Genomic DNA, 23665 nt, shown 5'->3' with positions numbered 1-23665 from the left:
GAGTCTAAACTCTCACTTAACTGATCAAGCACTTTGACTTAATGGTGATTAGAGACTTAACTTTCTCCCAATTGACCAAGCACTCTGACTGAGTGATGATTACAGTCTAAACTCTCTCCCAATTGATCAAGCATTCTGATCGAGTTGTTATTAGAGTCTAACTTTCTCCCAATTGACCAAGCACACTATTTGAGTTGTTATTATAGTCTAAACTCTCTCCCAACCGATCAAGCACTCTGACAGAGTGGTGATTAGTCTAAACTACCCCCCCCCAACCAATCAATTTTATTTACCAGAATCATCTTCTTTGAATAGAGTACATTCAAATGCTCCTCTCCTTGGTTTGTCAAAGTTGATATCCACTTGCAGATCTGCTCCAAAGGTTTCACGCAGGTCATCAGCTAAGGCGAGAGCTCTGCGCTTGTAAACCTGTCAGGATTTGCTGAAAATGATTGATTTATTTATTGTAACGTGGTAAGAGAAGTGTGTAGCGGCTAGCCAGTCAACATAAAAGTCACAACATGAAGTAACTGGCTGTTGACAAAGCTAAATGGAAATTCTCCTAAGCTTGCATGCACAAAGCTAAAACACAACTGTATCTAATGTATACGATTAAAACTTGCAATGTTTATTATTTGAATGCAAGAAATTGTTAATTTAAAGGAAACAAGCAAATTCCTGGAATTTCTATCCCCCGCTTTCAAGACATATTGTAGGTAAACATTATTGAGGTTAGGTTTAACCTTGGTTGAAACATGCCATGGCAATCAAACTTGGCTAAGCCCTTGAGGCATTTGACCTTGTTACCAAGGTTGAAGAAAATCGGTTAATATTTATTGGAGTTATTGCAGGAAAATGGCAGAAAATGACTTTTTTTTTATTATTAAATCAAAGGGTCATAACTCTGTTAAATAAGGTCCGTCACAAGTGGCAATCTAACTTGGTTGAGCCCTTAAGACATTTAACTTTGGTACCAAGTTTGAAGAAAATCAGTCAATATATATTACAGTTACTGTGGCAAGTAGCAGAAAATGATTTTTCCCCCCATTAAATCAAAGGGCCATAACTCTGCTAATTAAGATCTGCCAAAAGAGGAGATCAAACTTGGCTAAGCCCTTATGGCATTTAACTTTGTTACCAAGTTTTAACAATATTAGTTTAAGTGTTTGTTAGTTATTACACAGAAACTGCAGAACAAGAGATCCCAGAGGGATCTTGGCGCCCATCAAAGAATGATCTACGTCTGAGAAAGGACAGGGGGATCTTTTCTCTGCTTTTCAAACTTTTACTACATATTACTACATATGAAATTTGAGAAAGAACCTTTGAGAACTTTCTGAGATATATAACAGTAACAAACTTCAATTGTCACAATCCAAGATGGCTACCTGTCCGCCATCTTTTTGACCGATTGGTCCGAAAATGCAACATGCACAACTAAGGTCCTAGGGGAACATACACATAAAATTTAAGACAGATCGCTTCAGTACTTTCCGAGAAATAGTGGTAACAAACATCAATTATCAAAATCCAAGATGGTGGCCTGTCGGCTATCTTGTTAATTGATTGGTCCAACAAGAGATCCCAGAGGGATCTTGGCGCCCACAAGTATGATCTACGTCTGACAATGGAAAGAAGGAACTTTTTTCTGCTTTTCAAACTTTTTCAAACATACAACATATATGAAATATGAAACAGATCACTTCATTCCTTTATTAGAAATAGCAGTAACAAACTTCAACTATCAAAATCCAAGATGGCTATCTGTCGGCCATCTTGTTGACCAATCGGTCCTAAAATGCAATATGCACAACTAAGGCCCTAGGGGAACCTACAAATGAAATTTGAAAGAGATCCCTTCTGTACTTTCTAGTGGTGGGTCGATCATCGGATATAATCGATTGACGACTTGTTAGAGCCTTCCGATGTCGATGATCGGTTCTTGTTTCCCGTAACCGATTAATCGGATAAAGTTCAACCGAACGCATCCATGAATAACTATTTGAACGCGACCGAAGGGGGACTACTCTAAGCATTTAAAACCATTGCAAATGGCAGCGCATGTGGATGGTGACACTGCTCAGTCAGAGGTTGTGTGCGCAGAGAAAGTGCCAACACTAAACAAAGTGCTGCCTTTGGTGATAAAACTCCAACGGGCATTGGAAGATAATGAAGATGATCTGAAAATTGTATCTGCAGTAAAGCTACGAATGCGGGATCAACTTGAAATGAGGTCAACACCTGAAGACTTGGCACTTCTGGCATGTATTCTGAGTCCGTATACAAAAGGTTTTGAATTTCTGCTGGATCAAAGGGCCTCGGCAGAAGCGTTACTGAGAAAGGTATCATCAACAGTGAAAATTACAATTAAGAGAGAACCTGAAGCTGAGGGTCCCCCTGCAACTGAAGTACCAGAGCTTCCATCTTTACCAACTATGCCTGACAATAGTGAGATTTCTAACTTACTTCAAAGTACAGAACAAGCAGAAAGTGTAGAAAACGTGAAAAAAATTGTTGAAAAAGAAGAAGAGGACAATGACATTCCAAAGAAGAAGAAATGTGTGGCTAGTGTGCAGGCAATAAGATCCATGGATACAGAAGAATGGCTAGAGGATGTGATATGCGTAGGTCTTCAAGAAAACGATCAAAGTGAGGAAGAACTTTTGCAAAAAGAAATTTCATGTTATCTTTGCTCAAGAATGTTAAAAAAAGATGGCCATCTAACTGTTCTAGAGTGGTGGAAAAAAAACAGTATGTTTTTTCCAAGACTGTCCGTAATAGCAAGGAGGATCCTTTGTATCCAGGCATCCTCAGTTTCTTCTGAGAGAGTATTCAGCTTGGCTGGCGAGTTAGTGTCGAAAAAACGCAGTCGTTTAACCCCTGCAAATGTGGATTTGTTCATCTTTCTTAACAAGAACATGTCATTCTGGGGATAGAATCAATAGATCCCAATTTACTGTGCTTAGTACCATTGATACTATTTTGTTGTTTCTGTGCCCACTGTCTTGAATAGACTAACTTTATTTAGAGTTCTCTAACTCTTAATTAGACAATATGTCCTATATAAATGTGACCTTGGCTGCATTCCTTTTCTTATGAAATCTAGCTACAGGTAGTAGTGTTAAGTTATTTCAGTATTTTTTATACTTTATACTTTGTGAAGTTTCTGGCTTTCTGCAGATTAATCAGTGTGAAACGTAAAATGAAAGCAGATTGCAATACCTCAATGTCAAGTTTGACCATATAATCCTATATTCATGTATTAGCAAACAATGATTAATAATGCTCATTTATTATTGATTTATAATAGTGATTACACTAAAGTAATATTGCTTACTTAAATTATTACTAGTCAGAATATCAGTCATTACATAGTAGAAGTACTGAATAGTGTCAATATTTTATAATACTCAGTCACAGTAGTACTCAGTACTCAAGACTTCTGATTCGTCAATTTTAATTGATTGTTAGCTATTGATTATAAGTCTGGCATTTTTCCTTATTTTTTCTTTTTTTCTTTTGTTAAGTTTGTTTGTTTCTGTTATTTGTTGTTTTCACCAAGTTTATTTTGATGGCAAGTGATGCCTATTGCTATTAGATTGTTAATAAATTAAATTGACCTTTACAACTGATTGTATTTGTGTTACTTCACTTACTTGAGGATTTGTGACAACTCTCTACACTAGTTGGAACCCCAAGGTTATCTAATGCTAAAAGTACCTGGTACCCCATATACAAGAAAGGCGACAGATACAACCCCACTAACTACAGACCCATATCACTCACCTGTATCACATGCAAACTCATGGAACATATCATTACAAGCGCCACAATGTCACATCTGGAGAACAACAACATATTATACAACTTACAACACGGCTTCAGATCATCCAGATCATGCGAGACACAACTTGCTACATTCATACACGACCTCGCAAACAATAATAACAGCAACAAACAGACAGACATTATTATCATGGACTTTGCCAAAGCCTTTGACAAAGTCCCACACAAACGCCTACAATACAAATTAAAATACTACGGCATAACAGGCAACACACACAAATGGATCACAGACTTTCTCTCACAACGCACCCAAACAGTAGTACTTGAGGGAAAACAATCAAATAAAATACAAGTAACTTCAGGAGTCCCTCAAGGAACATGTTTGGGTCCAATTCTGTTTCTCATATACATTAACGATTTCCATCAATACATGCAGTACAGCACACTAAGACTATTCGCAGACGACAGTATTATATACAAAACAATAAACAACAAAGACGACACAATAAAACTACAGAAAGATCTGGACGCAGCAGCACAATGGGAAACAGACTGGCTAATGAAATTTCACCCAGATAAATGCAACATAATCAGTGTTACACCAAAACGCAACAAAATACACCACAACTACACACTCCACAATCACACACTCGAGCAAGTAAACTCAAGCAAATATCTAGGACTAACACTACAAAAAAACCTAAAATGGGACTTGCACATAAATAATATCACCGCAAATGCAAACAGATCACTAGGGTTTTTAAAGCGCAACTTAAAAAATTAATTCACCACACATAAAAGCACACGCATACAAAGCACTAGTTCGACCCAAACTGGAATACTGCTCTTCCATATGGGACCCCCACAACACACACCACCAAATTCAACAGATAGAAAAAACACAACGCAGAGCAGCAAGATATGTTCACAACAAATATCACGACACCAGTTCAGTTACAAACATGATACATCAACTCAACTGGCCAACACTACAGACACGACGGCTACACACAAGATTGATACTTTTCTACAAAATAATACACAATATAGTTGCCGTCGAATACCAGACCATACTCATACCAGTAGACCACAGAACCAGACACTCCAATCCACACTGCTTCAGACAAAATCTCTGCTGCAAAGGACACATACAAATACTCATTTTTCCCACAAACAATAACACAATGGAATCTCCTCCCTGTAGCAGCAGTACAATGCACTACACTCGAGGACTTCAAGGCACACATTTCCAACGTAGCCCTTGAAGCCCTCACAAAATAGTTCTGCACACACCTTTTATCTATATACTAAAAAAAAAAAAAAAAAAAAAAAAAAAAAAAAAATCACAAATCTAATCCTTTCACACCCTTGCACCCCTACAGGTCCCCCGTGACATAATCGTCATACTTTGACGGCGTCCCGTACACATAAGAAGAAGAAGAAATGAACATGCATCACAACACTCACCATGCTTTCATGTTATGTTACAAAAGCCAGAGGGTGACTATACATAATTAAGAACCAATGGGTAATAGAAAGCAGTAAATAACTACATGTGCAATATTGATATATCAATTTATTAGACATCAATGTATATATACATGTGCAACACCAAGTTCACTAGCATAATTAGTAATTTCTAGTAAAAAAGTATGCACAAACAAGAGATCCCAGAGGGATCTTGGCGCCCACCAAAGAATGATCTATGTCTGACAACAGAAAGAGGGATCTTTTCCCTGCTTTTCAAACTTTTACTACATACTATATATGAACCTTGAGAAAGATCCTTTCAGTACTTTCTGAGATATGTAGCAGTAACAAACTTCAATTATCAAAATTCAAGATGGCTACCTGTTGATCATCTTGCTGACCGATCTGTCCCAAAATGCAATATGCACAACTAGGGTCATAGGGGAACCTACATATGAAATTTGAGAAAGATTCCTTCAGTACTTTCTGGGAAATAGTGTTAACAAACTTTAACTATCAAAATCCAAGATGGCCGCCGGTCGGCTATCTTGTTGACTGATCACTCCCAAAATGCAATATATACACAACTAGGGTTCAAGGGGAACATGCATATGAAATTTGAGAGAGATCCCTTCAGTACTTTCTGAGAAATAGCGGTAACAAACTTTAACTATCAAAATCCAAGATGGCCGTCAGTCGGTCGGCCATCTTGTTGACTGATTGGTCCCAAAATGCAATATGCACAACTAGGGCCCTAGGGGAACCTATATATGAAATTTGAGAAAGATCCCTTCAGTACTTTCTGGGAAATAGCGGTAACAAACTTTAACTATCAAAATCCAAGATGGCCGCCGGTCGGCCATCATTGTTGACCGATTGGTCCCAAAATGCAATATGCACAACTAGGGCCCTAGGGAAACCTACATATGATATTTGAGAAAGATCCCTTAAGTACTTTCTGAGAAATAGCGGTAACAAACTTTAACTATCAAAATCCAAGATGGCCGTCAGTCAGTCAGCCATCTTGTTGACTGATTGGTCCCAAAATCCAATATGCACAACTAGGGCCCTAGGAGAACCAACATATGAAATTTGAGAAAGATCCCTTCAAAACTTTCTGAGAAATAGCGGTAACAAACTTTAACTATCAAAATCCAAGATGGCCGCCAGTCGGCCATCTTGTTGACCGATTGGTCCCAAAATGCAATATGCACAACTAGGGCCCTAGGGGAACCTACATATGAAATTTGAGAAAGATCCCTTCAAAACTTTCTGAGAAATAGCGGTAACAAACTTTAACTATCAAAATCCAAGATGGCCGCCAGTCGGCCATCTTGTTGACCGATTGGTCCCAAAATGCAATATGCACAACTAGGGCCCTAGGGAAACCTACATGTGAAATTTGAGACAGATCCCTTAAGTACTTTCTGAGAAATAGCGGTAACAAACTTTAACTATCAAAATCCAAGATGGCCGCCAGTCGGCCATCTTGTTGACCGATTGGTCCCAAAATGCAATATGCACAACTACTAGGGCCCTAGGGAAACCTACATGTGAAATTTGAGACAGATCCCTTAAGTACTTTCTGAGAAATAGCGGTAACAAACTTTAACTATCAAAATCCAAGATGGCCGCCAGTCGGCCATCTTGATGACCGATTGGTCCCAAAATGCAATATGTACAACTAGGGCCCTAGGGGAACCTACATGTGAAATTTGAAAAAGATCCCTTCAAAACTTTCTGAGAAATAGCGGTAACAAACTTTAACTATCAAAATCCAAGATGGCCGCCAGTCGGCCATCTTGTTGACCGATTGGTCCCAAAATGCAATATGCACAACTAGGGCCCTAGGGGAACCTACATGTGAAATTTGAGAAAGATCCCTTCTGTACTTTCTGAGAAATAGCGGTAACAAGAATTGTTAACGGACGGACGGACGGACGGAAGGACGGACGGACGGACGACGGACCACGGACGAAAGGCGATTTGAATAGCCCACCATCTGATGATGGTGGGCTAAAAAGAAATAGTTCAGAACCGATTATAGTCGGAAAAGTCGCATCAGAAGCACAAACCGATTTCAACCAATGATCGATTACAGTTTTCAACCGATTATACATCACTAGTACTTTCTGAGAAATAGTTGTAACAAACTTTAACTATCAAAATCCAAGATGGCTGCCGGGTGGCCATCTTGTTGACCGATCATTCCAAAATGCACAACAAGGGCCATAGGGGAACCTACATATATAATATTTGAGAGAGATTGCTTGAGTACTTTCTGAGAAATAGCGGTAACAAACTTCAATTGTCAAAATCCAAGATGGCTGCCTGGCGGCCATCTTGTTAACCGATCCTCCCAAAATGCAATATGCACAACTAGGGCCCTAGGGGAACCTACATATATAATTTGAGAGAGATCCCTTCAGTACTTTCTGAGAAATAGCGGTAACAAACTTTAACTATCAAAATCCAAGATGGCTATCTGTCGGCCATCTTGTTGACCGATCGGTCCTAAAAGGCAATATGCACAACTAGGGCCCTAGAGGAACCTTCATATGAAATTTGAAAGAGACCCCTTCAGTTATTTCTGGGAAATAGCGGTAACAAACTTTAACTATCAAGATCGAAGATGGCGCCCTGGCGGCCATCTTGTTGACCGATCCGTCCCAAAATACAATATGCACAACTAAGGCCCTAGGGGAACCTACAAATGAAATTTGAAAGAGATCCCTACTCTACTTTCTGAGAAATAGTGGTAACAAACTTTAACTATCAAAATCCAAGATGGCTGCCTGGTGGCCATCTTGTTGACCGATCCATCCCAAAATGCAATATGCACAACTAGGGCCCTAGGGGAACCTACATGTGAAATTTGAGAGAGATTGCTTCAGTACTTTCTGAGAAATAGCAGCAACAAACTTCAATTGTCAAAATCCAAGATGGCTGCCTGGCGGCCATCTTGTTGACCGATTCGTTCCAAAATGCAATATGCACAACAAGGGCCATAGGGGAACCTACATATGAAATTTGAGAGAGATTGCTTCAGTACTTTCTGAGAAATAGCGGTAACAAACTTCAATTGTCAAAATCCAAGATGGCTGCCTGGCGGCCATCTTGTTGACCGATTCGTTCCAAAATGCAATAAATGCACAACTAGGGCCATAGGGGAACCTTCATATAAAATTTGAGAGAGATCCCTTCTGCACTTTCTGAGAAATAGCAATAACAAACTTTAACTATCAAAATCCAAGATGGCGGCCTGGCGCCCATCTTATTCACCGATTGGTCCCAAAATGCAATATGCACAACTAGGGCCCTAGAGGAAGCTACATATGAAATTTGAGGAAGATCCCTTCAGCCCTTTCGGAGAAATAGCAGTAACAAGAAATGTTAACAGACGGAAGGACGGCAATTGACAGATCAATCTTTTCTCTACTTTTCAAACTCAAACTACCACAAGAGGCCCAAAGGGCCTTAACGGTCATCTGACTACCTTGACAATAGTAAAATTAATTATATATGGTGTCACTTTGTCAGGATCATGTCAGGATCTTTTTCAATTTCTTTAAACAAATTTTATTTCAAACAAGAGGCCAAAGGGCCTTAACATGTAGGAAATTAATTAGATATAGTGTCATGGTAGCCATCTTCGATTTGGGATCAACCAGAGATGTAACAACACTTTGTCGGGACCATGTCAGGATCATTTCATGCAAGTTTCAGCCAAATCGCACTGGTAGAACTTGAGAAGAAGTTCAAAATGTGTTTTAAAGATGGCGGCTGTGGCCATCTTGGATTTCGGATCGACCCGAAAAATAACAACTTTTTGTCGGGACCATGTCAGGATCATTTCATGCAAGTTTCAGCCAAATCGCACCGGTAGAACTTGAGAAGAAGTTCAAAATGTGTTTTCAAGATGGCGGCTGTGGCGGCCATCTTGGATTTCGGATCGACCCGAAAAATAACAACACTTTGTCGGGACCATGTCAGGATCATTTCATGCAAGTTTCAGCCAAATCGCACTGGTAGAACTTGAGAAGAAGTTCAAAATGTGTTTTCAAGATGGCGCCTGTGGCGGCCATCTTGGATTTCGGATCGACCCGAAAAATAACAACACTTTGTCGGGACCATGTCAGGATCATTTCATGCAAGTTTCAGCCAAATCGCACCGGTAGAACTTGAGAAGAAGTTCAAAATGTGTTTTCAAGATGGCGCCTGTGGCGGCCATCTTGGATTTCGGATCGACCCGAAAAATAACAACACTTTGTCTGGACCATGTCAGGATCATTTCATGCAAGTTTCAGCGAAATCGCACCGGTAGAACTTGAGAAGAAGTTTAAAATGTGTTTTCAAGATGGAGACTGTGGCTGCCATCTTGGATTTCAGATCGACCCGAAAAATAACAACACTTTGTCGGGACCATGTCAGGATCATTTCATGCAAGTTTCAGCCAAATCGCACTGGTAGAACTTGAGAAGAAGTTCAAAATGTGTTTTCAAGATGGCGACTGTGGCGGCCATCTTGGATTTCAGATCAACCCGAAAATAACAACACTTTGTCGGGACCATGTCAGGATCATTTCATGCAAGTTTCAGCCAAATCGCACCGGTAGAACTTGAGAAGAAGTTTAAAATGTGTTTTCAAGATGGCGGCTGTGGCGGCCATCTTGGATTTCGGATCGACCCGAAAAATAACAACACTTTGTCGGGACCATGTCAGGATCATTTCATGCAAGTTTCAGCCAAATCGCACCGGTAGAACTTGGGAAGAAGTTCAAAATGTGTTTTCAAGATGGCGCCTGTGGCGGCCATCTTGGATTTCGGATCGACCCGAAAAATAACAACACTTTGTCGGGACCATGTCAGGATCATTTCATGCAAGTTTCAGCCAAATCGCACCGGTAGAACTTGAGAAGAAGTTCAAAATGTGTTTTCAAGATGGCGGCTGTGGCGGCCATCTTGGATTTCGGATCGACCCGAAAAATAACAACACTTTGTCGGGACCATGTCAGGATCATTTCATGCAAGTTTCAGCCAAATCGCACCGGTAGAACTTGAGAAGAAGTTCAAAATGTGTTTTCAAGATGGCGCCTGTGGCGGCCATCTTGGATTTCGGATCGACCCTGAAAAATAACAACACTTTGTCTGGACCATGTCAGGATCATTTCATGCAAGTTTCAGCCAAATCGCACCGGTAGAACTTGAGAAGAAGTTCAAAATGTGTTTTCAAGATGGCGGCTGTGGTGGCCATCTTGGATTTCGGATCGACCCGAAAAATAACAACACTTTGTCTGGACCATGTCAGGATCATTTCATGCAAGTTTCAGCCAAATCGCACCGGTAGAACTTGAGAAGAAGTTTAAAAATGTGTTTTCAAGATGGCGGCTGTGGCGGCCATCTTGGATTTCGGATCGACCCGAAAAATAACAACACTTTGTCGGGACCATCTCAGGATCATTTCAGGTAAGTTTCAGCTCAATCCCACTGGTCAAACTTGAGAAGAAGTTCAAAATGTGAAAAGTTAACGCACGGCGGACGGACGGCGCGCACAACGGCGCACGGCGCACGGCGGACGGCGCACGACGACGGACAAAACATGATGACTATAGGTCATCCTGACCCTTCGGGTCAGATGACCTAAAAATCCAATCGCTCTCAAACCGTAATATGCCCAACTAGGGCCCTAGGGGAACATACATATGAAATATGAGAATGATCCCTGCATTACTTTCTGAGAAAAAATGATAACAAACTTTATGAATTTGAGAATGATCACTTCTGTACTCTCCGAGAAAAAGCGATAACAAACTTTAACTTTCAAAATTCAAGATGACTGCTGGTGGCCATCTTGTTGACTGATGGGTCCCCAAAAAGCAATATGCACAACTAAGGCCTACATAAGAAACTTGAGAATGATCCCTGCAGGACTTTCTCAAACATCAATATCTCTTACTAAACTGATTGAAATTAAAATTTCAGGGGAATTCACTCTAATCGCTCTCCACTAGGATATTGCTTTCGATGTCACAAGTCAGAAAGCACCAGTAATTTTCGATTGAAATATTGCGTTCGACAATATAGACATCATTTATATGTTTTTGCATTGTATGTGTGTGATTATGCATTATCGGTGGACTGACGCGTGACTATGAGTCTAGGAAACAAGAGGCCCTTATAACGGTCATCTGACTACCTTGGCAATAGTAAAATTAATTTTATATGGTGTCACTTTGTCAGGACCATGTCAGGATCTTTTTCAATTTCTTTAAACAAATTTCATTTCAAACAAGAGGCCAAAGGGCCTTAACATGTAGGAAATTAATTAGATATAGTGTCATGGTAGCCATCTTCGATTTGGGATCAACCAGAGATGTAACAACACTTTGTCGGGACCATGTCAGGATCATTTCATGCATGTTTCAGCCAAATCGCACTGGTAGAACTTGAGAAGAAGTTCAAAATGTGTTTTAAAGATGGCGGCTGTGGCCATCTTGGATTTCGGATCGACCCGAAAAATAACAACACTTTGTCGGGACCATGTCAGGATCATTTCATGCAAGTTTCAGCCAAATCACAACGGTAGAACTTGAGAAGAAGTTCAAAATGTGTTTTCAAGATGGCGGCTGTTGGCGGCCATCTTGGATTTCGGATCAACCCGAAAAATAACAACACTTTGTCAGGACCATGTCAGGATCATTTCATGCAAGTTTCAGTCAAATCGCACTAGTAGAACTTGAGAAGAAGTTCAAAATGTGTTTTCAAGATGGCGGCTGTGGCGGCCATCTTGGATTTCGGATCGACCCGAAAAATAACAACACTTTGTTTGGACCATGTCAGGATCATTTCATGCAAGTTTCAGTCAAATCGCACCAGTAGAACTTGAGAAGAAGTTCAAAATGTGTTTTCAAGATGGCGGCTGTGGCGGCCATCTTGCATTTCAGATCGACCCGAAAAATAACAACACTTTGTCGGGACCATGTCAGGATCATTTCATGCAAGTTTCAGTCAAATCGCACCGGTAGAACTTGAGAAGAAGTTCAAAATGTGTTTTCAAGATGGCGGCTGTGGCGGCCATCTTGGATTTCGGATCGACCCGAAAAATAACAACACTTTGTCGGGACCATGTCAGGATCATTTCATGCAAGTTTCAGTCAAATCGCACTGGTAGAACTTGAGAAGAAGTTCAAAATGTGTTTTCAAGATGGCGGCTGTGGCGGCCATCTTGGATTTCGGATCGACCCGAAAAATAACAACACTTTGTTTGGACCATGTCAGGATCATTTCATGCAAGTTTCAGTCAAATCGCACCGGTAGAACTTGAGAAGAAGTTCAAAATGTGTTTTCAAGATGGCGGCTGTGGCGACCATCTTGGATTTCGGATCGACCCGAAAAATAACAACACTTTGTCGGGACCATGTCAGGATCATTTCATGCAAGTTTCAGTCAAATCGCACCAGTAGAACTTGAGAAGAAGTTCAAAATGTGTTTTTCAAGATGGCGGCTGTGGCGGCCATCTTGGATTTCAGATCGACCCGAAAAAAAACAAACACTTTGTCAGGACCATGTCAGGATCATTTCATGCAAGTTTCAGTCAAATCGCACTAGAAGAACTTGAGAAGAAGTTCAAAATGTGTTTTCAAGATGGCGGCGGTGGCGGCCATCTTGGATTTCGGATCGACCCGAAAAATAACAACACTTTGTTTGGACCATGTCAGGATAATTTCATGCAAGTTTCAGTCAAATCGCACCAGTAGAACTTGAGAAGAAGTTCAAAATGTGTTTTCAAGATGGCGGCTGTGGCGGCCATCTTGGATTTCGGATTGACCCGAAAAATAACAACACTTTGTCGGGACCATGTCAGGATCATTTCATGCAAGTTTCAGTCAAATCGCACCGGTAGAACTTGAGAAGAAGTTCAAAATGTGTTTTCAAGATGGCGGCTGTGGCGGCCATCTTGGATTTCGGATCGACCTGAAAAATAACAACACTTTGTCGGGACCATGTCAGGATCATTTCATGCAAGTTTCAGTCAAATCGCACCAGTAGAACTTGAGAAGAAGTTCAAAATGTGTTTTCAAGATGGCGGCTGTGGCGGCCATCTTGGATTTCGGATCGACCTGAAAAATAACAACACTTTGTCGGGACCATGTCAGGATCATTTCATGCAAGTTTCAGTCAAATCGCACCAGTCGAACTTGAGAAGAAGTTCAAAATGTGTTTTCAAGATGGCGGCTGTGGCGGCCATCTTGGATTTCGGATCGACCTGAAAAATAACAACACTTTGTCGGGACCATGTCAGGATCATTTCATGCAAGTTTCAGTCAAATCGCACCAGTAGAACTTGAGAAGAAGTTCAAAATGTGTTTTCAAGATGGCGGCTGTGGCGGCCATCTTGCATTTCAGATCGACCCGAAAAATAACAACACTTTGTCGGGACCATGTCAGGATCATTTCATGCAAGTTTCAGTCAAATCGCACCAGTAGAACTTGAGAAGAAGTTCAAAATGTGTTTTCAAGATGGCGGCTGTGGCGGCCATCTTGGATTTCGGATCGACCCGAAAAATAACAACACTTTGTCGGGACCATGTCAGGATCATTTCATGCAAGTTTCAGCCAAATCGCACCGGTAGAACTTGAGAATAAAGTTCAAAATGTGTTTTCAAGATGGCGGCTGTGGCGGCCATCTTGGATTTCGGATCGACCTGAAAAATAACAACACTTTGTCGGGACCATGTCAGGATCATTTCATGCAAGTTTCAGTCAAATCGCACCAGTCGAACTTGAGAAGAAGTTCAAAATGTGTTTTCAAGATGGCGGCTGTGGCAGCCATCTTGGATTTCGGATCGACCCGAAAAAAAACAACACTTTGTCAGGACCATGTCAGGATCATTTCATGCAAGTTTCAGTCAAATCGCACTGGTAGAACTTGAGAAGAAGTTCAAAATGTGTTTTCAAGATGGCGGCTGTGGCGGCCATCTTGCATTTCAGATCGACCCGAAAAATAACAACACTTTGTCGGGACCATGTCAGGATCATTTCATGCAAGTTTCAGCCAAATCGCACCGGTAGAACTTGAGAAGAAGTTCAAAATGTGAAAAGTTAACGCACGGCGCATGGCGGACGGCGCACGGCGGACGACGACGGACGACGACGGACGAAACATGATGACTATAGGTCATCCTGACCCTTCGGGTCAGATGACCTAAAAAAAACAAATTGTTGAGTTATAAAGGAGAAAATATAAAATCTGAATGTACAACATTCACTCACACTTCCACACATGAGCTGCATCGAATTAAAGTGCTATGATAGTCATGAAATAAGTAATTTTAAGTGTTCCCACCTTTTATTGAAAACATTTAGAGTTAGATTTTTTTTATTGGTATACTCATCTAACCTGAAATAATATTCAAGATCTCTTTTAAAACTTATGACAGATGGGGGATCATTAGTATATTTGAGCTTATATATATGAAATTTGGCTAAAAGAACTAAAAAATTTACATTTGTAAATTTGTGACTTTGAAAACCCAATATTATTCCGATATTGGTAAGTCCTAAAGCAATTCCTGTCTTGGTCTCAACCCACAAGGAAAAATCTTCCCAAAAATTTGAGACAATACGGCATTCACAAAAAAGATGCATTAAAGTTTCAGAAATTCCTTTGCAGAAGGAACAAAGAGGAGAGTTTATTATTTTTATTGTATATAAATATTTATTTGTAGATATTATTCTATGTACAATTCGGTATTGAAACCACCGAAGTTTAGAATCAGAGGAAGATTTAAGTAAAATGGAGCATGCCTTCTTCCACCAGGAATGATCCGCCTGAAGATTCCCCCAAGGATGTTTGTGGCCAAATTTTATTACAATCCATGCAGAACTCTAGGACAAGTAGCGATTTATAGGATTTACCTCTATTTCCCCTATTGGGCCCCGCCCCTCCTGCCCCCGGGGGGTCAGAGCCAAAATTTATAAAAGTTCTTTCCCCCTTCCCCCAAGGATGTTTGTGGCCAAATTTGGTTACAATCCATGCAGAACTCTAGGACAAGTAGCGATTTATAGGATTTACCTCTATTTCCCCTATTGGGCCCCGCCCCTCCTACCCTCGGGGGGTCAGAGCCATAATTTATACAAGTTCTGTTCCCCTTCCCCCATGGATGTTTGTGGCCAAATTTGGTTACAATCCATGTAGAACTCTAGGACAAGTAGCGATTTATAGGATTTACCTCTATTTCCCCTATTGGGGGGGGGGGGGTTGGGGTGGGGGGGCATGGGGGGGGGTGGGGGGTTGAGGGGGGTGGGGGGGGGACCCCGCCCCTCCTGCCCCTGGAGGGTCAGAGCCAAAATTTACACAAGTTCTGTTCCGCTTCCAAAAAGAAGGTTTGTGGCCAAATTTGGTTAAATTCATGTAGAACTCTATGACTAGTAGCGATTTAAAGGATTTACCTCTATTTCCCCTATTGGGCCCCGCCCCTCCTGCCCCCGGGGGACCAGAGCCAAAATTTATACAAGTTCTGTTCCCCTTCCCCTAAGGATGTTTATGGCCAAATTTGGTTACATTCCATTCAGAACTCTAAAACAAGTAGCGATTTAAAGAATTTACCTCTATTTCCTCTATTGGGCCCCGCTCCTCCTGCCCCCGGGGGTTCAGAGCCAAAATTTATACAAGTTCTGTTCCCCCTCCCCAAAGGATGTTTGTGGCTAATTTTGGTTACAATCCATGGAGAACTCTAGGACAAGTAGCGATTTAAAGGATTTACCTCTATTTCCCCTATTGGGCCCCGCCCCTCCTGCCCCCGGGGGGTCAGAGCCAACATTTATACAAGTTCTGTTCCCCTTCCAAAAAGGATGTTTGTGGCCAAATTTGGTTACAATTCATGTAGAACTCTATGACTAGTAGCGATTTAAAGGATTTACCTCTATTTCCCCTATTGGGCCCCGCCCCTTCTGCCCCCCAGGACCAGTGCCAAAATTTATACAAGTTCTGTTCTCCTTCCCCTAAGGATGTTTATGGCCAAATTTGGTTACATTCCATTCAGAACTCTAAAACAAGTAGCGATTTAAAGAATTTACCTCTATTTCACCTATTTGGGTCCCGCCCCTCCTGCCCCCGGGGGTTCAGAGCCAAAATTTATACAAGTTCTGTTCCCCCTCCCCCAAGGATGTTTGTGGCCAAATTTGGTTACATTCCATGCAGAACTCTAGGACAAGTAGCGATTTAAAGGATTTACCTCTATTTCCCCTATTGGGCCCCGCCCCTCCTGCCCCCGGGGGGTCAGAGCCAAAATTTATACAAGTTCTGTTCCCCCTCCCTCAAGGATGCTTGTGGCCAAATTTGGTTACAATCCATGCAGAACTCTATGACTAGTAGCGATTTAAAGGAAATGTTGATGGACGGACGGACGGACGGACGACGGACGCCGCGCCATGACATAAGCTCACCGGTGAGCTAAAAATTAGCAAAATTGACTCCCAAAGTTTAATTTTGAATCACAACCATACAATGATACTATTGATACCATACAAATATGCTATCCAATACATAGGTTCAGAGACAAAGTAATTTATATGAAAATAGTAGCCTAATTGACCTTTTTGACCTCGCATCTATTGCCGTCTAAGGCCTGGGGGTCAGCCCTATCATTTGTACAATTTCAAATTCCAACCCCATAAGGATGCTACCATTGCAGGGGTGTACAATTCCACTAGCCCGACGTCCGGGGCTAGTGATTTTCAGGTCAGGGCTATTGGCTTCAAGATCATTACTAGCCCGTGGGCTAGTGAAAATTTCCGTTAAAATCTATATTCACATTGAAATTTCAGTTGTAAATCAGCAGTTTAGCCTTTTATTGCCGTTCAGAATTCGACTAGCAGTAAATGTGTCGTCAAAACTGAAGCAAACAATATCGTTGCATACCACAGGTGGTTCCCAAACGTAAATAACCTTCTTCATCTAGATGCATCAAACGTTTTGTTATGTAATTGATGCAAGTTAAGCGCTTGAGTGACCCAGATGGCCATGTGTTTGCCGAGGTTGCTGACAGACGGGTTGAGTAGGGAACGGGAAAATCTAGATTTCTTGACTCTAGACAAGAATCAATTATGAAGTGACATTTTTATATCTAGCATCATTATCATTTTAGTGTTATAAATTTGAGTATATGGGGGTTGGATTCAGAAAGAACTACTGCTGTGCGATGGATAGCGGATCATTTTGAAGTAATTAAAATACACAGTAAAATGTTGTCATGTACACTAGCAGATACATAGGTATGCTTAGTTAACACAGCTGACACAAATAAACCCACTGAATGTTTTTTTTTCAAAATAACTTTAATAGAGGTTTCATAATTATAGGTACAATATTTTTGCATATTTTTCATCTTATCTTTCGCATATTTTTATGATATATTGAAAACTTGTAAATGAAAATCAGCAGTGCTAATTAATAATCATTTACAAAATATTTTATAGTAAATTGTGAAATTGATTTTGTGTAGTTCTTAAAATAAATCTATATGAAATTCAATAACAAACTGACATAATTTTATTCAAATACGAATGTATCATGCAAATGTTACTAGATAAAAAAAACGTTTCCAATGCTCATAAAATTAGGGAAAATAAGTACCGTATTCATTCCAATAAACGCCCCGGGGGCGTGAAATTTTTCAAAGAGGGGGCGTTTAATAGAACACAAAATTTCCGACTCAGAAGTTCGTCAGGTCACATTCCATTTCACACACAGCCATCAATGTTGTAGGGTCATATTTGAAACATTGTTAAACAAACAAACAAAGACATTACATGGCCTCGATGTTAGCATGAACATTGTTGTCATTTGCACTCCAGTAACCTGTTCTTGTGTGTGAATCGTGTCAATTTCTGGCTAGACGTCTGCAGTACTCGGGTAATTAGGTCATGTCAAACGTGTTCTCTCACCACTTGCATTACGTCACAAAAATTGTGAAATAAAATCTAGCATTAGTCAGTTTAATTCCAAACACATCCCTACCTTGTAATCAGCATGTCGGGAGCTAATTTTAAGCGAAATTATGACGTTGCCTTTAAACTAAAGGTAGTCGGTTTCGCGGAGGAGAAAGGTAAACATGCTGCCGCGAAGGTGTTTCACGTTGACAGGAAACGAGTGCGGGACTGGTGCCAAAAAAAGATAATTTAAAAACTCTGACTAAAAGATCTAAGCGTTGCAAGGGAGGTGGAAGGCATGTTCATTATGAAGATATAGACAAAAACTTAATGAAATGGCTAACCGACCGCAGAGAGGCAGGTATCCGGGTCACCGGGAAAGCGCTACGGTTTGAGGCCCTACCAATGCACAAAGCAAACGGGAGTCAGTCCTTCAAAGCTTCATATGGATGGTTCGCAAAATTAAAAAAAAGACATCATATTTCATTTAGGAGATCAACACACGTCGCCCAACATGCCGTGTCATTAATTGATAACCGTATTGACAGTTTTTTGAAATTTGTAATCAGGATGCGGCGGCTTCGAGAGTATCCCGACATGCATATCGCAAACATGGATAGCGAAAGTGACAGTGAAGACTCCTATGGCAGTCCCGGATGTTAGTGTATATATATACTGTACAGTATATTGATGCCGATTTAAATGTAAAATATATAAATAAATGTGTTATTCATATGGAACTGGTTCTACTGCGGATTAAACTTTGGATTACCTTATAATATGTGTTGACGCCACCAAGGTAAGTTTTGCGACTTGAATAGGAAAATCGTTGAGAAAACAGTGGGGGGGCGTTTATTAGAGAGGGGGCGTTTATTGGAATGAATACGGTAAGTGTTCAGTAAAACAGTAATTTCAATTAAAGATTTTTTACAGAATTTTCATGAACAGTACTATGTACTAAATTCATCATACCTATAAAATGAAAACAGCAGATAATAAATACTGATTGTTCACTTTACATTTTCCTGCTAAGCTTTTAATATCAAAGTTAACCTTTAATAGATATACTGATTATGTTATCTTTCTATATATAATGATAGTTTTAAAGGAAATATGTGAGTGAAATAAGAACAATAATTTCAAATCTAAAGTATTTTGCATGCGATGGCATTGTTGCATTATCAATATTGGCTCAAGAATTTTTTACTAAATGAATACCTGGTACCTGTGAACAATCGGTGCAATATCTTTATTAGCGGAATGGTATTTAACACACTGTTAGACATGTACTTGTTCTGTACAGGTTTGTAAAAAATCCAGATCGAGTAAAATGAACATATAAAAATAAACGAAAAATAGGGCTAGTAGACTTCTGATCAGGGCTAGTGAAAAATTGATGCTACTAGCCCTTGGGCTTGTGAAAAATTTTCAGAATTGTACAACCCCTGCATTGCAATACGAGTGCTCTTCCATGCTTAGTTGCAGAGAAGTTGTTTATATGGAAATAGCTAAATTGACCCCTTTTGACCCCACCCTTCAGGCCCCCGGGGGGTCAGCCCCATCATTTACAAAATTTTGAATCCAAACCCTATAAGGATGTAACCATTGCATTATGAGCGTAATCCCATGTTAAGTTGCTGAGAAGAAGTCATTTATATGGAAATTGACCCCTTTTGACCCCACCCTTCAGGCCCCCGGAGGGTCAGCCCCATCATTTGCAAAATTTTGAATCCAAACCCTATAAGGATGTAACCATTGCATAATGAGCGTAATCCCATGTTAAGTTGCAGAGAAGAAGTCATTTATATGGAAATTGACCACTTTTGACCACACCCCTCAGGCCCCCGGGGGGTCAGTCCTATCATTTGCACAATTTGGAATACCCACCCTATAACAATGCTAACATTAATTATGAGTGCTGTCTCATGCTTGTTTCAGAGAAGAAGTCGTTTATATGGAATTGCCGAATCGACCCCTATTGACCCCCCCTCAGGACCCCCGGAGGGTCAGCCCATCATTTGCAAAATTTTGAATCCAAACCCTATAAGGATGTAACCATTGCATAATGAGCGTAATCCCATGTTAAGTTGCAGAGAAGAAGTCATTTATATGGAAATTGACCACACCCTCAGGCCCTTTTCATTTGACAATTGGAATACCCACCCTTCAGGACCCCAGAGAAGAATCGTTTATAGGTCACCCACCCTCAGCCCCCATCATTTGCAAAATTTTGAATCCAAACCCTATAAGGATGTAACCATTGCATTATGAGCGTAATCCCATGTTAAGTTGCAGAGAAGAAGTCATTTATATGGAAATTGACCACTTTTGACCACGCCCCTCAGGCCCCCGGGTCGTCAGTCCTATCATTTGCACAATTTGGAATACCCACCCTATAACAATGCTACCATTACATTATGAGTGCTGTCTCATGCTTGGTTTCAGAGAAGAAGTCGTTTATATGGAAATAGCCGAATCGACCCCTATTGACCCCGCCCCTCAGGCCCCCCGGGGGTCAGCCCTATCATTTGTACAATTTTTAATCCCCACCCTATAACGATACTACCATTGCATTATGAGTGCTGTCTCATGCTTGGTTTCAGGGAAGAAGTCGTTTATATGGAAATAGCCAAATTGACCCCTTTTGACCCCGCCCCTCAGGCCCCCGGGGGTCAGCCCCATCATTTGTACAATTTTGAATCCCCACCCTATAACGATACTACCATTGCATTATGAGTGCTGTCTCATGCTTGGTTTCAGGGAAGAAGTCGTTTATATGGAAATAGCTAAATTGACCCCTTTTGACCCCGCCCCTCAGGACCCCGGGGGGTCAGCCCCATCATTTGTACAATTTTGAATCCCCACCCTATAAGGATGCTACCATTGCATTATGGGTGCTATCCCTACTTGGTTTCAGGGAAGAAGTCGTTTATATGGAAATAGCCAAATTGACCCCTTTTGACCCCGCCCCTCAGGCCGCCGGGGGGTCAGCCCCATCATTTGTACAATTTTGAATCCCCACCCTATAAGGATGCTACCATTGCATTATGGGTGCTATCCCATGCTTGGTTTCAGAGTAATCCAATAATATTAGATCTCGATATTGAGAAACTTCTGATGTGCAATATTGAGATCTAATGGCCGAACCCTATACGAGTCTTCGCAAGTTCAGCCCTCGAATTTGAGCGGAACTTTGACGCTTAATTACGAAGTGAAAAACTTACCAGAATGTCAAAAAACATGTATAGCGTGAATCAGTAGTTATCCATGAACACATCCTGGTATAAGAATAGGTATGACATAACATTAATCCACCGAATAATCACACATTTAAGAGCTGACCCATAGCATCGCTGTATAATCTAGGTTAATTCATATTCAAATTTTCGTCACTTCCGGTTTATCAAATTATAGTACGGTGTATCAAATGGAAAGATAATATTAATGGTGGTAACCAAGGTTGTATATATGCACGGAAACAAGTATTTTTTATTAGTTCTGATTGATTCTGGAAATATTTAAATAAATTAATTCATTTTAGTCGAAATACAGAGGATTCCGCTTATTTGCATAGGTCATTTTCCAGAAGAAAATATGCAAATAACCGGAGTATTCGAATAGGCGGAGATGACATTTTGCACCTCCGTTTGACCCCACACATATGTAGATCAATGTGAATAGGCAAATAGATATCGTTTCGTTTACTTGATAAATACGTTAATCATTTACACTTAAAACGAACAACAAGTAATTATTTTCGAAGTTGTAAATCGATTTTAATAGTTTAATAACAAAAAATATTCCAATATTAGATTCTTGTTTACGTTAAGATCGACACGTGAATATTTGAGAAACAGCTAAACGATCGATATCAAATGCAATTAGATTCTACTAAACAGGATTGGATTTGTGTCTACATTTCTGAACCTAAATAATAAACAAATTTACGTACATTTGCCTGGCAAAATGAACTTACGATCGTGATTAAACTTCAAAGTGCCGATCAACTAGTAGTGTTGTTTTTACACATGTAAGCTTAGGCCTATATGAATTCGAAAATGGCGGCAGGTGATGAAGCCATGCGTTCACTCGACCTAAATGTGTTTTGAGAATTCTCCTTGTATTGTTGATCTATACGGCGAATAGCTTGATAACATTTCAGAAATTAATGCATATTCATGATCAAGTAGCAATGAAACAACGTAGCAATTATCTTTTGTATCCTAAGCTTACATAATGTACGAAACTTGCGGTAGTCATTGCACGCCGACTTTGCATGCTTTTATGTCTCGTTCAACGAGACGCTTGATACGCACATGTCTGTCGTAGTCAACAAGACTCTGGTTGAACGAGACTACTCATGAATGGCGATTGTTGTAAGGAAGCATGGTTTCTCCAACCGATCGCGAACTAAGGTACGTTACGTTAATAAATAAACATATTTGAAAGTGCAAGTGCTTTAATTAGATGTTTGAGTCAGTGAATATACTAAAGTTATGATCAACCGCTGCTGATGTAAATCGTAACAGCGTCGAATACCTTTGCAGATTCATGCATAAAATAACAAGCCATACGACAACGTTAATCTGTTACCAGGATGATTTCTAGTAAAAGCGAAGTATCTTGAAACATATATCGGCGAATTTCGCTAAAAATATATTGCAAAATTGAAAAATATTCGATTTTATTTTTAGAATTTCCCAAATATTTTATTCAAATAACCGGAGGTCATGTAAAAGTCTATGCAAATACACGGAGTTGAAAAACAAAGATAAAGAAGGGAAAAATCGGGACCGCAGAATTTTATGCAAATAACCGAAATATTCGAATAACCGTTATTCGATTATGTGGAGTCCTCTGTACTGCAAAATATTTCATAGATAATGATACTTTTACTTTCAATCACCATTCCGTAATTTGTAACAACCGAGTAAAAATAGCGACCAGGTAGACTTACAAATAGTGGTGGGGGTATAGAAATGTCTAAATTCGGTATAACAGTGCAATAGTGACGTTTTGAATTTTGGATTTAACATGATTTGGGATAATTCTTTCAGGATATAAAAGGTTAGTGTGTAAACACCACTTGAAATTTTGAATTTATATCGAGCCCATTTCTGCGCCGTGTGAATCCTGCCTCGATTGTTAGAGGTTAGACACGACGTAATGATCAAAAGTGTCTCGTCGTGCTATACCTCTAACATTGTTGGAGTAGGTTTCAGAGAAGAAGTCGTTTATATGGAAATAGCCAAATTGACCCCTTTTGGCCACGCCCCTAAAAGGCCCCCGGGGGGTCAGCCCCATCATTTGTACAATTTTGAATCCCTACCCTATAAGGATGCTACCATTGCAGTATGGGTGCTATCCCATGCTTGGTTTCAGAGAAGAAGTCTTTTATATGGAAATAGCCAAATTGACCCCTTTTGGCCCCGCCCCTCAGACCCCTAGGGGGTCAGCCCCATCATTTGTACAATTTT

The 23665-nt window shown here is 40.4% G+C and overlaps 1 long non-coding RNA gene across 1 annotated transcript in view; it reads right to left on the bottom strand.

The window, feature by feature from the left end:
• LOC138332075 (uncharacterized) overlaps positions 1 to 23665 on the bottom strand; it is a 35223-nt gene that overhangs the window by 5808 nt on the left and 5750 nt on the right. Inside the window, exon 2 of the long non-coding RNA XR_011209763.1 lies at positions 294 to 442. This is a non-coding gene — a long non-coding RNA (uncharacterized lncRNA). The remainder of the gene's footprint in view (positions 1 to 293; positions 443 to 23665) is intronic.

The sequence above is a fragment of the Argopecten irradians genome, chromosome 9, assembly GCF_041381155.1.
Source record: "Argopecten irradians isolate NY chromosome 9, Ai_NY, whole genome shotgun sequence".
In the NCBI taxonomy this organism is placed as follows: domain Eukaryota; kingdom Metazoa; phylum Mollusca; class Bivalvia; order Pectinida; family Pectinidae; genus Argopecten; species Argopecten irradians.
This window is presented reverse-complemented; position numbering and strand designations above follow the sequence as displayed.